General features: G+C 42.3%; 1 protein-coding gene across 3 annotated transcripts in view; it reads left to right on the top strand.

The window, feature by feature from the left end:
• The window catches only part of UNC5D (unc-5 netrin receptor D), a 441,192-nt gene that overhangs the window by 31,610 nt on the left and 393,504 nt on the right, over nt 1–16,078 (top strand). For 2 of the 3 annotated variants that reach the window (XM_043503014.1, XM_043503013.1), the window contains exon 2: nt 15,514–15,616. The exons of the other annotated variant lie outside the window; for it this stretch is intronic. The gene's annotated coding sequence lies outside the window, so the exon portion shown is untranslated. The remainder of the gene's footprint in view (nt 1–15,513; nt 15,617–16,078) is intronic. 3 annotated transcript variants of the gene reach the window in all.

The raw sequence follows: 16,078 nt of genomic DNA, 5'->3' as shown, positions 1-16,078 counted from the left end.
TTTCAAAATTTCTTTTCTGTAACAATGCTTTGTGTTCCCATAGCTTCTTTCACCACAGCATTCTAATAACCCTCACAATGCCCCCTGAGGTAAATGTTACTAGATCCATTTTATTTGTCTTATTTTGTATAAGCAGACAGGAAAGGCATACATCAGTACCAGGGAGGGAGAGGAGTTAACTTAAGTGCCAGTTTGGACACAAGAACAAATGGCTATAAACTGGCCATAACAAGTTTTAGGCTGGAAATTAGGCAATGGCTTCTAACCATCAAAAAAGTGAAGTTGTGAAACAGCCTTCCCAGGGAAGCAGTGAGGGCAAAAAACCTAACTGGCTTCAAGACTGAGCTTGATAAGCTTATGGAGGGGACAGTATGATGGGACTGCCTAGAATGGTATGTGGCCCAGTAGCAAAAAATCTCCAATGGCCAGAGATGGGACACTAGATGGGGACGACTCTGAGTTACTACAGAGAATTCTTTCCCAGGTATCTGCCTGGTGCATCTTGCCCACATGCTAAGGGTCTAACTAATTACCATATTGGCATTGGGAAGGAATTTTTCCTCCAGGTCAGATTGGCAGAGACCCTGGGGGGGGGTTTCACCTTTCTTTGCAGCATAGGAGTACAGATCACTTTCAGGTTTAAACTAGTGTAAATGGTGGACTCTCTCTAACTCAGTCTTTAAACCATGATATGAGGACTTCAGTAACTCAGCCAGAGGCTAGGGATCTATTTCAAGTGAGGTTCTGTGGCCTGCAATATGCAGGAGGTTCGACTAGATCACGGTGGTCCCTTTTGACCTTAAAGTCCTATGAGGAAGGAGAATCCTGTTCTACAGGGGTGTAGAGTGTGTGGGATTCAGATGATCCGGGATGTAACAAAGAAGCAGGTGATGGGGAAGAAGAGAAAAGGTAGCAAGAGGGAGAGGAACATGTTCAGGGGGAAAAGGAAGAATAGAACAAATGTAAGGGGGGGGTAACAAATTAAAAACAAAAGACTTTACTTATTTTTTTTCTCTCTCCAGACAGGACAAAACACACATTACACTACTGAGAGTTGTAAAACAGGTGTCTTAAGCTATTTTTTTCAGGTGTACATTTTCTGCAGCTGCTAAGAGGATGTTCCCTCTCAAGAACAGGCAGGGAGGAAGCCCGATGGACATAAATGGCAGGAGAGGGGTCCTAGGCTCCAAAAATAGCTTGTGTAAAAAATGTTAGCTTGTTTTCAAACACAATCTACTTGTTTAGTCTAGACACAGGGTGACTAGTCTGTATGCTGGAGATCCTGGTGCTAAAACAGCCCTGATTATAATAGGAGCCTCACATGAGGCGAATCGGGTGGCTTAGTATAAAGGACTGCAGGGTTGTGGCTGATGAGCTTGGAAGTAGGGCTAGAGGGTTGAGATCAAGCCAGAGGTGGCTGGGAACTGGGAGTTTCAGGTAGTTTGATCTTTGGATTTTGTTCGATTATTTTTGTGATTTAAGGACTCTGAGTTTAGTATTAAACAGCCCCGAAAAGGGTGCTGTAAACACGAGAGACTTTGATGACTTACAGGGCCAATATGAGAGGGGCTATTAGAGGCAGGGCACTGCAGAAGCCCTCCTGACCACAATGGAGTGTTTGGGTGGTGGCCAACTCTACTGCAGGGCCTGTGATGCAATCTCTGTTAAGGTGTGGTCTTCACAATGAAAGTCTGAGAACCTCTGGCTTAAACAAAAACATTCTCAAATGAACTTTATTGATCATGTCAGTGCTCCATGTGTCTGATTCACCATTGCCTTGCATAGTACTCTACACCAGTAGCTCTCAACCTTTCCAGCCAACTGTACCCCTTTCAGCAGTCTGATTTGTCTTGCTACCCCCACATTTCACCTTACTTAAACTACTTGCTTACAAAATCAGACATAAAAATAAAAACATGCTTCAGCACTGTTACTGAAAAAATAAATGCTTGCTTTCTCATTTTTAGCATACAACTATAAAATAAATCAATTGGAATATAAATATTGTACTTGCATTTCGGTGTGTAATATATAGAGCAGTATAAACAAGTCATTGTCTGTATGAAAGTTTAGTTTCTACTGACTTCACTAGTGCTTTTTATGTAGCCAGTTGTAAAACTAGGCAAATATCAGACGAGTTGGTGTGCCCCCGGAAGACCTCTGCATACCCCCCCGGGGTATGTGTTCCCTTGGTTGAGAACCACTGTTCTATACCAGTGCAAAGTGAGTGAAATTTTAATGTACGAAGCTTCCAGTCTGAGACAGAAGATGAATTGGTCCTAAAGAATTTACTAAACTGACAGTTCTATTCCAGCAACCACTGGGGTCAGTGTAAAAGCTAGCAGGGATTCCGCTGTAGCAGGAGTCTCTCTCTCCTTTATTTATTTATTTATTTTTCTAAAGGCCCTGCTCCTAAATCCAGAGGGGCATCCTTAATTTAATCTGACCCCCAAGTGTGAGTTACTAGAGGCTCCTAGAATGATCAAGGCTCTTTTTTTATGTAGACTCAACTTTTGACCCTGAGCTGTACTCAGTCAGTAACCTTAAGCCACTCTGAATTTCCGACCCAGCGTGGGTCTAACACCTCCAGCCCTGGTTCATAATTACAGCAGTGGGAATGGAATGCTGAATCCAGGGATTCCGGCCTGCTACTGAACTGTTGCTGTTCTTGAGCATCCCTCACGGCTTAAAGTGTTTGCACAGTGACGGAGAGGCTGTCTGACTCTCTGAATTACATGCAAATAAGGTTGCCCCCATTTCTCGAGGGACCCATTGACGCTCTTCAAGCTTTTTAAGGCCTTGGCCAGGATTAATAACTGATGAATTATTGTCAAGGTTCCTTCCCCACTCTGAACGCTAGGGTACAGATGTGGGGACCTGCATGAAAACCACCTAAGCTTACTTTTACCAGCTTATGTAAAAACTTCACCAAGGTACAAACTATTTTACCCTTTGCCCTTGGACTTTCATTGCCACCACCAAAAGTCTAACCGGTGGTGGTGGTGGTATTTATTAATTAGGAAAGAGCCTGTTTGGAAACATTCCCCCCCTCCCCCCCCCCCCCCCCCCCCCCCGAAAAAAAATCCTCCCTTACCTTTACACCCCCTTTCCTGGGGAAGGCTTGATAAAAATCCTCACCAATTTGCATAGGTGACCACAGACTCAAACCCTTGGATCTTAAGAACAATGAAAAAGCATTCAGTTTCTTAAAAGAAGATTATAAAAAAAAAGTAAAAACAATCACCGCTGTAAAATCAATTATGCAAGGCACTGAATTTAGCTGTATAGGGTGGAAATCTATCCACTTCATGGAAAAAACTCATACAGATACAGACAGACATCTTCCTCTCCAAATGCAAACAGATGGACATCGTATCAAAAGGACTGAAGGTAAAAAATCCATTACAATCTACATACCACACAGACTATGCTGACAGCTTGTGCCATACACTCTCAAAGAAACTGCGGAACCACCTGATCAACATCCTCTACAGCAAACAGGGAAAGATTAAGAATGAGCTCTCAAAACTGGATACTCTCATGAAGAACCAACCTTCCACACAAAAACTTCCTCGTGGCTGGACTTTATAAAAACTAGACAAGCCATCTACAACACACATTGCTTCTCTACAAAAGAAAAAGGACACGAAACTCTCGAAACTACTACATGCCACAAGGGGCACAACAGTGGTTCCCTTAACGCACCCAGCAATATTATTAATCTGTCAAACTATACTCTTAGCCCAGCAGAAGAATCTGTACTATCTCAGGGCCTCTCCTTTTGCCCCTCCTCCCCCACGAACATGATACAGTTCTGTGGTGACCTAGAATCCTATTTTCAACGTCTCTGACTCAAGGAATATTTCCAGCACACCTCTGACCAACATATTAACCCATAGAGACCTTCCTACCAACACTACAAAAAGGATTCTGGGTGGACTCCTCCTGAAGGTCGAAACAACAGACTGGACTTCTACATAGAGTGCTTCCGCCGATGTGCACGGGCTGAAATTGTGGAAAAGCAGCATCACCTGCCCCATAACCTCAGCCATGCAGAACACAGTGCCATCCACAGCCTCAGAAACAACTCTGACATCATAATCAAAAAGGCTGACAAAGGAGGTGCTGTCGTCATCATGAATAGGTCGGAATATGAACAAGAGGCTGCTAGGCAGCTCTCCAACACCACTTTCTACAAGCCATTACCCTCTGATCCCACTGAGGGTGACCAAAAGAAACTACAGCATTTGTTCAAGAAACTCCCTGAAAAAGCACAAGAACAAATGCGCACAGACACACCCCTGGAACCCCAACCTGGGGTATTCTATCTGCTACCCAAGATCCATAAACCTGGAAATTCTGGACGCTCCATCATTGGCACCCTGACAGCAGGATTGTCTGGCTATGTAGACTCCCTCCTCAGGCCCTATGCTACCAGCACTCCCAGCTATCTTCGAGATACCACTGACTTCCTGAGGAAACTACAATCCATTGGTGTTTTTAGGAAGATCACCATCCTGGCCACTATAGATGTAGAAGCCTCCACACCAACATTCCACACAAAGATGGACTACAAGCCGTCAGGAACAGTATCCCCGATACTGTCACAGCTAACCTGGTGGCTGAACTTTGACTTTGTCCTCACCCATAACTATTTCACATTTGGGGACAATGTATACCTTCAAGTCAGCGGCACTGCCATGGGTACCTGCATGGCCCCACAGTATGCCAACATTTTTATGGCTGACTTTGAACAATGCTTCTTCAGCTCTCGTCCCCTAATGCCCCTACTCTACTTGCGCTATATTGATGATCATCATCATGGACACATGGGAAAAGAAGCCCTTGAGGAATTCCACCATGATTTCAACAACTTTCATCCCACCATCAACCTCAGCCTGGACCAGTCCACACGAGATCCACTACCTGGACACTACGGTGATAATAAGCGATGGTCACATAAACACCACCCTATATCGGAAACCTACTGACCGCTATTCCTACCTACATGCCTCTAGCTTTCATCCAGACCACACCACACGATCCATTGTCTACAGCCAAGCGCTACGATAGAACCGCATTTGCTCCAACCCCTCAGACAGAGACAAACACCTACAAGATCTCTATCATGCATTCCTACAACTACAATACCCACCTGCTGAAGTGAAGAAACAGATTGACAGAGCCAGAAGGGGGGAGCCAGAAGTCACCTACTACAGGACAGGCCCAACAAAGAAAACAACAGAACGCCACTAGCCATCACCTTCAGCCCCCAGCTAAAACCTCTCCAACGCATCATCAAGGATCTACAACCTATCCTGAAGGACGACCCATCACTCTCACAGATCTTGGGAGACAGGCCAGTCCTTGCTTACAGACAGCCCCCCACCCCAACCTGAAGCAGATACTCACCAGCAACCACACAACAGAACCACTAACCCAGGAACCTATCCTTGCAACAAAGTCTGTTGCCCAACTGGGTCCACATATCTATTCAGGGGACATCATCATAGGGCCTAATCACATCAGCCACACTATCAGAGGCTTGTTCACCTGCGCATCTACCAATGTGATATATGCCATCGTGGCAGCAATGCCCCTCTGCCATGTACATTGGTCAAACTGGACAGTCTCTATGTAAAAATAAATGGACACATCAGACGTCCAAGAATTATAACATTCAAAAAACCACTCGGAGAACACTTCAATCTCTTCGGTCACTCGATTACAGACCTCAGTGGCTATCCTTCAACAAAAAACTTCAAAAACAGACTCCCAGCGAGAGACTGCTGAATTGGAATTAATTTGCAAACTGGATACAATTAACTTGGGCTTTGAATAGAGACTGGGAGTGGATGGGTCATTACACAAAGTAAAACTATTTCCCCATATTATTTCTACTCCCACCCCACCCGCCACTGTTCCTCAGTTCTTGTTAACTGCTGGAACTGGCCCACGTTGATTATCACCATAAAAGGTTTTCCTCCTCTTCCCCCCCCCCCCCCCGCCCCCCCCGCTAGTAATAGCTCATCTTAAGTGATCACTCTCCTTGCAGTGTGTGATAAAACCCATTGTTTCATGTTTGTTCGTTCGCTCTCTCTCTCTCTCTCTGTGTGTGTGTATACACATCTCCCCTGTATCACTGTATTTTCCTCCAAATGCATCCGATTAAGTGAGCTGTGGCTCACAAAAGCTTACGCTCAAATTTTTTGTTCTCTAAGGTGCCACAAGTACCTTTTTTTTTTTTTTTTTTTTTTGCGAATACAGACTAACACGACTGCTACTCCTGAAATCTGTAAAATCAGGATGGTAAATACCTTACAGGGTAATTAAATTCAAAACATAGAGAATCCCTCTAGGCAAAACCTTAAGTTACAAAGACACAAACAGGAATATCCATTCCATTCAGCACAGCTTATTTTTCAAATCATAATCTAACTCATATCTAGCTAGATTACTTACTAAATTCTAAGACTCCATTCCTGTTCTGTCCCCGGCAAAAGCATCACACAGACAGAGAGAACCTTTGTTTCTCCCTCCCCCCAGCTTTTGAAAGTATCTTGTCTCTTCACTGATCATTTTGGTCAGGTGCCAGCGAGGTTATCCTAGCTTCTTAACCCTTTACAGGTGAAAGGGTTTTTCCTCTGGCCAGGAGGGATTTTAAAGGTGTTTTACCCTTCCCTTTATATTTGACAGATTTGAACTGGCATCTTATGCAGCAATGCTGGTCCTGTAGACCGTGAGGCCCACATTTTTTAAAGCTGAGTGCAGCAATGAATGCCTAAACAATGTTGAAATGCTTGCCTAATTTAGAAGCCTGCTTATTTTCAAAAGTGTTTTAGGCTCTTAAGAGCCTAAGTCCCATTGTCAGTGGGTTTTTGGCTTCTAAATCCCTTTCAGTCCAAGGCCTCTCTGTAGCCAAGTAGGGCCAACTAGTTACAAACATGGAAGGTGAATCTTTTTAAGGCACTGGATTGAACTCTGATTTCTTGAGCCCAGGAGTCTTTTCCTGCCAAATTTTCCTATCTGTCCTTGGACAATTCACTTAATCTCTCTAAGGCTCAGTTCCCCATGTGTTTAAAAAAAAAAATGATTTTTGTCTCTGACCAGGTCTTGCCTTGCCTATTTAGACTGTAAAGTCTTTAGGGCAGGGACTGTCTCTTACCATGTGGTTGTGTAGTGCCCAGCACAAAGTGGCCCAGATCTTGATTGGGGCCTCTAGATCCATGAGGATTTCTGGGTGACTGGCATAGAACTGGGTATAGGCTGGAGCAGAAGCAGTTTGTTGAAACTATGGGCAATGGGAGTGTTCCCAGCCAAGCATTACTGTCCAATAGATTGGAGACGCTGTTCCTTGAGGAGCCTCTATATCTGCCTTGTGTTCACCTGGCTGGATCTTCCCCTGTAGAGAGGCCCCATGTTGTTCAACTAGGGTTCAGCCAATCACAATTACCTGTAGATCTTGCCTCGACTCCTTTTTGTGCTCTGGTTCAGGGATGACTCGGGTTTAAGCAGCCTCAGAGGTAACCCATCACAAGCTGCTCCAGTTACACAATTAATAATGTGCTAGTGAGTTTTGTACTGGGGGGGGCATTTGTTCTCTGGGAACTGGAACAGGAATACCAGTTTCTCACACAGCACCAAACAGTCATCCGATGGTTACAACTTTTGCTTACTCGATACATGAGATGGATTGAACCAGAGTACAGGTCAATATAGCAACTGAGCCATCCAGTTTTATTTGAAATTCTGGGCTTTCATCCTTTGGTTTTATGGAAGTGTCTGAATGGGGAGGCTTTTGGGGCTATAGGGCTGCATTTTTGCCACAGAACACACTCCAAGGCATCAGTCTACTAGTTCAGAATAGTGATGGAAATATGGAAACAGAAGTTGCATGCTTTTTCTTTATCTTCATGGTGAGTCTACTATTAAAATGGGAACATGGCAACCTAGTGGGCAGCTGTTCACTGGGTTGGTAAATAAGATTAATGAATAAAATACCTCATGAATAGTTCTGCATCATAAATCCAGCTGCATAAATCCTTGAGTGTTTGTTCTGCCTCATTAAAAAGTAGAAGGAGAGAACATTACAGAGAATTTTGTTTTTTCACTCCAGACTATCCTATTACAAGAGTGTAGGTCAAATCTCATTGAATTCCCCAATAAATCTGAACTCCTGGCAAAATTTATGTAGGAAGCTTTGCAGATTACTTGGGTGCAATCCACATGGTAAAACTTTATTTGATGGAGCCTTTTGGTTTCCTGAAGATTATTCCACTTAATCATATCTATTTTCTGTAAACATTTTAATCAGCAGCTAATCCTCATCCCTTCCTTCATATTAGATAATTAAATCAAAGATTTTTTTTTTAAAGTAATCGGTGGGAACTAGTGATCCTTGTGGAAGCAAATAAGGAAGCCTGTGAAATATAACAAAAATAAAAATTTTTGCTTTACCACTGCTGCATTGTGGAAGTTTAGTTATTAAACACCCTGGCTTTTTTGGCACAGGGAAGTTTTGGCACAGCATTAAATGTGATAATGGCACAGCTATTTTACAGAGTGTACCTGAGCTGAATGATTCACAGGCTACAGGACAGGACTGAGGCACATTGGCAGAGCATACTACCCAGTACAGGAATAAAGAGGAGGCAGGTTACTCACCAGGGCTGAGATAATCTGGAGGGACAATCTATTTGGCAGGCTGAATAGAAAATGCCAGGTTCCTGAGGGTTAACTTCATCCATTATAATTTTAGGTATTTATTTGGTACTAAGAAAAGAAATAAGAATAATCAGTTTAATGGCATTGAGATTAGAAGTAGATCAACCCAGCAGCTTTTAACTAGATTGTTGATAAATGAAAATGGCTGTGGAAAATAATCACAATACAAAATTATGCAACAAGTATTAAATGTGCACTGACTCCCCATAGACCTCTTTTGAAAAACAGTCTTGTTAAACATAGTTCTGCTTAGATAGTGATTTCCTCTCTTCCCCCTCCCGCCAACCCCCTACCTTTCTCTCAGGTTCCCTAGAGACAATACCATGAAAACAGGATTCTTGTTGCTGTGTAATTTCTGCCCTTGCAGCTCCTATTGTCATAAAGAGGCTTTTATGATATAACTGTTTGCCATGGTGATGCTTGTAATATCTTAACAGCCAAGATCCTGCACGCTATCCTGCAGTCCTTGCACACCCTCAAAATGCCATTGACAGTAGCAGTGGCTGGACCAGTGGATAGAATTTCCCGGATGTCAGGCAGAAGAATGAACAGACAATGTAGATGAACTCTGGTACCCAGTTCTCATTGAAGATGGGCTTGTGGATCAGGCAGTGCATTGGACCTCAGGAGAGCTGCTGAAAATTCCATATGTGACCTTTGACAAATCACTTGATCTCTCTGTACATCAGCTTCCTCACTTCCGTGAAGTTATGTTAGTGGGACTGGGCTGTTGTAGTGCATCAGTGGAAATGCTACGTATGAATATGGAAAGAGTACTCCTGTCAGGTAGGGAATCCACTCCTACTCACCAAGAGGCTGTAGTTAGGTCGACGGAAATTCCTCTGTTGACCTAGTGCTATATACACGGGTGGTTAGGTTGGCTTAATTACAGTGCTCAGGGGTGTGGGTTTTTCACTCCTCTAGGAAACATAGCTGGATCAACCTAGCTTCTTACTGTAGATCAGGACTGAGAGTAGAGTTGGTCTGTTGCTGTTTTTCATGCATATGTCTCTGTTTATGTGACTCCTAGAGCTACCAAACAAGATTGTACTAAACATTACAAATGGACAGTCGGACAGTCCCTTCCCCAATTCACCTGAAATCTAAATAAAGACTGAATGGGAATAATTATTTTCTCCCAATTTACAAATGGTGAACTGAGGACCAGAGAGAGTAAGGCTAGCATTTTCAAAAGTTCCTGGAGGTATGTTTATACACCAGTTGGGAGGCATGATTGAGCATATAAAGGCATACTTTGTGCTAGCTTTGGAGAGAGCTCACTGAAAATAGCAATATAGCCATGGGTTAGTCACCCGAATATGTTCCCCAGGTCCTGGGCAGGATTATACTCGGGCAGCTGAATCATGCCACTGCCCATGCAACTGCAGCTATGCTGCTATTTTTAGCAAGCTAGTTCAATCAAAGCTAGCTCAGGTGTACCTACACATGCTGCAATCTTGCCTCCTGATTGCAATGTAGATGTACCTTTTTAGAGATAAAGGCACCAAAGTCCCATTTTCAAAAGCAACTCAAGCACACGGGCCGAGACTCTCAGAGGTATATGAAATCAATAGGAGGTAGGGATTCAAGTACCTCTGGGAATCAACCCATAAGAGCCAAAGCATCATTGAATGTCAATGGGGCCTAGGCTCCTCAATGTTTGAATCACTTGGAAAGGTAACTTGCGTGCTTTTGAAAATGACTTGCCCAAGGTCACACAGTTTCAGGAACTGAAGTGACACCTCCTGAGTCCCAGCCCAGTGTCCTAAATATTGCACTAGCTTTTCTCTCATTTATTTCAATTTCTTCACAGAAGTCTGATATCGGCAGGGGTTCACTCTTAATTAGTGGCCCCATATTTTTGTACACTAAGATTTTCTTTCTCTAGCATTAATGCACACTTACTGACTTGAATACAGAGTAATATTCAAGCTTTAAATTTGAAAATGAAACATTTCCATATTACTGGGGATGGGGAGGTGTATAAGTAAAACAAAGTAATGAATTAAGCAGTACAAAACCTGACAACTGTTTCCTGCATTAATGTGCAATGAAGGAGACTTCCAGAGCATATCAAGTGAAGCTCTTCAGGGAAATTCTACCAAGCCTGGAGTCCGCAAATCTCAGATTATTTTGTGTAAGCCATGAAAGGTATTCTAACATAATTAGAGTTGTTCAGAGTTCTAGGAAGTTGCCTGTCAATTCTTCATGGATTTCATTTTTAATTTGCCTCGGGAGTGCAGAAGCTGTCTCTATCTATAAACTGGCTCTGAAGCAATCTTGCACAGGTAAGACTGTAAAATATCCCTCTAAGGTTAAGCAGCTTTCAGTTGAATGAGCTGTTGCAGCCACAGCTGATTGGCCGAAGCTGCGCAAATAAGGCAGTGCTCTTCCAGTATGATCATTTTTTTTGAAGTCCAGTAATTGATTATCATGGTCTGAGAGGCTATTAAGTTTTGCATCAAAGCTGCCTCTTAGTAGTTTAACTTTTAACAGGAGTATCTAATTAAATAGTAATCATAAAATGCACTGAGTAATTCTAATTATGAAATTCCTCCCTCTTTTTAAAATACATTTTTATTAAGTTATAAGATGGGATTGGTAAAAAGCAGAGAAGACAGAGGGGCTGATCAGAAGCCTTTCTACTGATTTTAATGGGTCTGGGATCAGACCCATGAAGTACAAATATTGCAAATTGTAATCCCTGCAATTGTCCCAGTTTGTACAAGTGGGATAATTGATGGATCGGCATCACGTCCGTGTTCTTTCTGCTCTATTAAACAGAATAGTTTGCCTATAAAAACATACCTTGCATTGTTTTAGCAATTTCACCCCAAAGCACATTGCAAACTACAGCCCTTCTTCGGCATTAAAGATCTGTGTGGATTAGAGCCTTGTGCCTGCAAGGAGCTCTATGGAACTGCAAGGATCTGCCTGTGCAGATGTGATTTGCAGGATCAAAGCCCATATAATTCTCCAAAACATTTCATTTCCTTATGAGATGCAGCCATGTGGAGGGTGGAAGTTGTCAGTCTGTGGCTGCACAGGAAGCTACACAATGCTGATGAGGCAAAATTTTAACTAAAGACAGTAGTGGAGAAATCCCTCTTATAACAATGGCCATGGGATATTGAATATAACTATACAGCAGGGAAGATTTTTGAAGGTGCCTAAGTGATATAGGAATACAAGTCCTATTGAAAAACTGATGCACTTGTGCTTCTAAGTTTCCAGTTTTTTAGTGTCTCGTATGAAAGGCTTGCCCCAAAGAGCCAGCTGCAAATAATATTCATGTTCTAGGTTGGCAAGGGATGCGATCCTGGTCCCATTGGAGTCTTGCCATTGATTGCAAAGTTGGTTAGGATTTCACCCCGGATGCATCAAAGTTGGTACTGAGGACACTAAGCATGATAGAATTGGTGCCTGCTAGTCCAGAAGTCTGTAAGAAGTTCCACATTAGGACAAATTACCATCCATTGCCTCACTGCCATGGGAGCTTGTTGGGTTGATGCATTTTTAAATGTCCTTAATTTTGTTTTGTACTGATCTTTTCAGTTTCCACTGTACCTAATTTTGCAAATACTTCCAACTATTTAAAAGTTGGATTAAAAAAGTTTTTTAGAATTTTTTTTTTAATCCATGTGTGTTCGGCAGTTTGTTCAGTGCATATAGTTTGCCTTTGACTGCAGCTGCACCATTGGTAGTAACCTGTATATATTGAAAAGAATATCGTTGAGCAGATTTAACGTTAGGCTGAATAACAAAAAACATCTCTCCATCAGCTTTGGTCCTTAATGGGCATCATTAGCTGCAGGCAACTGGAAAAAAAATAGATAATTCCTTTGGATTTGCAACACAGTGATTCCCAGATGCACGTGATTTGGAGAAAAGAGTAACCTGAAATATGGGGAGTGGAAAAAGCAGATCTTGGGTAGCATGCTGTGAATAATCTATTTATTTATTAACTTCAATGAGCGAGCAGGACAAGCTCTCAGATTCAGAATCTCTTCAGTCACTCCTGTTTGCTAATTTAATCTATCTCTTCTCTCAACTGGAGACAGGGCATATTAATGACCTGAGTCTGACAGCATCTAACCTGTATCAGGGATGCAAAGAGGCAATTCAATGTTGGATGGGGGAACAGACAGAAAGAAGTGGCTGGTGGAGCTCTTTCCATTTAAAGGACTCATTGAAGGCAGTAAGGGCTGGTCTTCACTACCGCACTAAAATCGGTCCAGCTGTAGCACGTCTGGTGAAGATGCATTACGTTGACAGGAGAGTGCTTTCTTGTTGACCTAATTACTCCACCTCAATGAGAGGCGGAAGCTATGTTGTCAGGAGATGCTCTCCTGATGACCTAGCATGGTGTAGTCGCCACTTTAAGTCGATTGTAAGTTACGTTGCTCAGAGGGGTGTTTTTTTTCCCCCACCTCTGAGCGATGTAACTTTTACTAATGTAAGCAGTTAGTGTAGACTATTGGTTTGAGGAGTATTGGGTTAAAGGCTGCTCTTCCAGGATGATATCCTTAGCTATATTTCAGCAAAACATTAGTCCTTTATATCCTCCTCCATTCCACTGGCAATGACCAATATCTACTTTTTGACATTTGAGCTTTGCTTTGGCCAGTGCCCTATTCCCAAATTGTACCCTTGCTCACTCCCCTTTCCCTGTTCTGCTTTTTGAGAAGCATGTAGCTGATTACAAGGCACAGCAAACATTTCAGTTTACACCTGAAATGGCAGAAGTTGTGAAGTGGGCAATAAGAATTTAAGGTACCTTTTAAAAATATTTAACAAGTATTAAGGATAGGAAAGACCTATTAAGTCTCTGATACACCAAACCTAATGAGTAGCATGCATCGTTGCTTTGTGAGTATGGTGTTTTGGGGAGGTGGTGCCCGGGGAGGTGGCCAGGAGTTTTAATCTTTTATTTTTTACACTTCAGGAAGCTGGAGGAGATTGAGAGTTTTTTCAAAGCCGCCCAAGTAATTTTGGATCCCCAAATCTCTGAGGCAGTGTTGAAAATCTCAGTCATTGTGTTTATTCCCTAAGGCATGAGGTTTTCATCCTAGTTTAGGCAAACCTGACACACACCTGTATTTGATCTCCCTTTTTATAGAGGAGTGGCATATTTTAGCTGTGCTGCTATTATGAAATTAACACATCTCACTTTTTTTTTTTTTTTTTTTTTTTTTGGAGAGGGAAATTAGACTGTTGAAAGCTGTGTGGGAGGAGATGCCTTGAAGAATGAAACCCTTTATCCTGACTACCTTTCACTTCAATTCTTGTCTTGCAGCACAGGTGTAACTTTGTGGCTCCTTCTAGTGGCTCACCTGCAGAGAATGTGGGTCTACTACAGTTAGAGGGAAGTTACTACTTTATGTATGACAGTGGCTTATGCTTTTAGTACTGGAAGTCATCTTGAGTTCAATCCTTGGTGATGATCTGTGTTGATCACTGTACATGGGACTGAGATAGCTATAGTGTGTTGTCCAATATGGCCTTATATGCATGCCAGTTTACACAGCAAGACACCACTGTGAAATTGGATTCGGTTGTCTTCGTGGCAGCTTTGTAAAATCTTTCAAGAATTCAGTACAGGACTTGGATAACTCGCATCCACATACAGAGCTCTAGGAATTCTCCTTCCCTTCCATCCTATTCTTGAAGAAACTGTCCGTGTCTCTCCTGAACCTCCCCCCAACCCCCCGCTCATTCCCTCTTGTTAATTAACAAATCCCACCTTTTTTTAATCTAAATTTAACACTAGGACGGAGGTCCTTTTCCATCTCCCCTGTATCGGGATACCTACAAAGTTTCTAAATGAGATTTAATAATATAGTAGGACATTCCATGTATATTAATTAAATATCAGCAGATGGTAAGGAGAGCTCTTGCTGAGAGTGAATAAGTGCAGAGAGAAATGCAACTGCCATGTAATTAAGCCAAACCTGGTGAAACGAAGTTGCGATTTACTTTTTTTATTAACACATTAGACTTGCATGCAATGCCCAGAAATGTAATTACGACCTTACTTCTGTTACGTTCCTTTACTCCGGACATAACACAAGTAGCAAAATTCAGACCTGGATATAGAAGAACTGCCAAGTTCAGGGGTATCTGGATCCAGAATTCTGTCCACTGTATAGATAGGGGAGGGGGAGCCTCCCCCTTATTCCTCTGGCTTGAGTAAATAGCTCCTCTTAGACAAGAGATGGGGAAGTCGTGGGAGTGCCCAAGTTTTTTGTCTTGTGAGGAACCTGAACCAGGCAAGTTTGACAAACCTAAGGCTTGATGTAATGCCCATTTAAGTCAATGGAAGACTGTCTATTGATTTCAATTGGCTTTGGATCAGGCCCCTAGTGAGTAAATGCCATGGAGAAAGTTCCAATTAATGCAAAATTTAATTCTCCTGTAGCTCTACTCAAGGCGATTGAGTTTCATGGAGGATAGAGTTGGGTTTCAGCATTTTTCTTTTCTTAATTTACATAAATAAATAAATCCCTTTGGTGCTCAAGTCTAACTGCTTCCTTTTCAAACCACAATGAAAGCATAATCTCTCCTCTGACTATATTAACTCCTGATGTGGTTTTGCTTAATACAATGATACAGCTGGTCACCCTGCCCATCCCAATCAGGGCCTGTAAGATAGTGGAAGAACTTTTATGTATATTGAACCAAGGTCATTATGGCTCCAGACTGAGTCTTTCTAAAAATGAACACCATATGGGTCATCCCATGAAATATTAAATTGTAAACTGTAATTAAGAATTACTTTTATTAATACAGATAATTTGTTGGGGTCCTTGAAAATGTCCACAGCATCTTAAAGGTCGAACAAAGCAGGAGATGAATTCATTTCTTCAGGATAGTCTTCCTATTACTCTTCAAGGTAAGTGAGATGGGACAGGCCAGCATGTCTTAAAATGCTTAAAAATTACCATCATGCTGGACTGAAAAATGCATGTAGGGAGCTCAAGATGAGGGCAACAAGAGAAATTCTCTCAAAGGTTCTGGTTTTGGTTGGGCTTTTCAAAGGAACCTAATGGGGATTAGGAACTCGCATCCCCTTAAAATTCAGTAGGAGATGGGAGACAAATTCCCTTTATGCTCTTTCGAAAATTCCAGCCGTTTGGTATAATTCTTCCAGTTTTTGTCTACAGTAGAAATGGGGGAGGATGATTTTTGTAGACTGTGCCCTTGTTGTAGGAAAGTAATTCTACAATTCCCCTCAGGTTAGCTAAGACCTACCATGACCTTGTGTCTGGGACGGTCCCTGCTTTTTCAGATACATCACCCTTGAAGCAAGTGCATGGAGATGGGATGGAGAATGGGCAGAGTCTTGGCTCCACTT

Source organism: Dermochelys coriacea, chromosome 26 (genome assembly GCF_009764565.3).
Source record: "Dermochelys coriacea isolate rDerCor1 chromosome 26, rDerCor1.pri.v4, whole genome shotgun sequence".
In the NCBI taxonomy this organism is placed as follows: domain Eukaryota; kingdom Metazoa; phylum Chordata; order Testudines; family Dermochelyidae; genus Dermochelys; species Dermochelys coriacea.
Note: the sequence above shows the minus strand (reverse complement) of the source record. Positions and strands in the feature narration are given on the sequence as shown.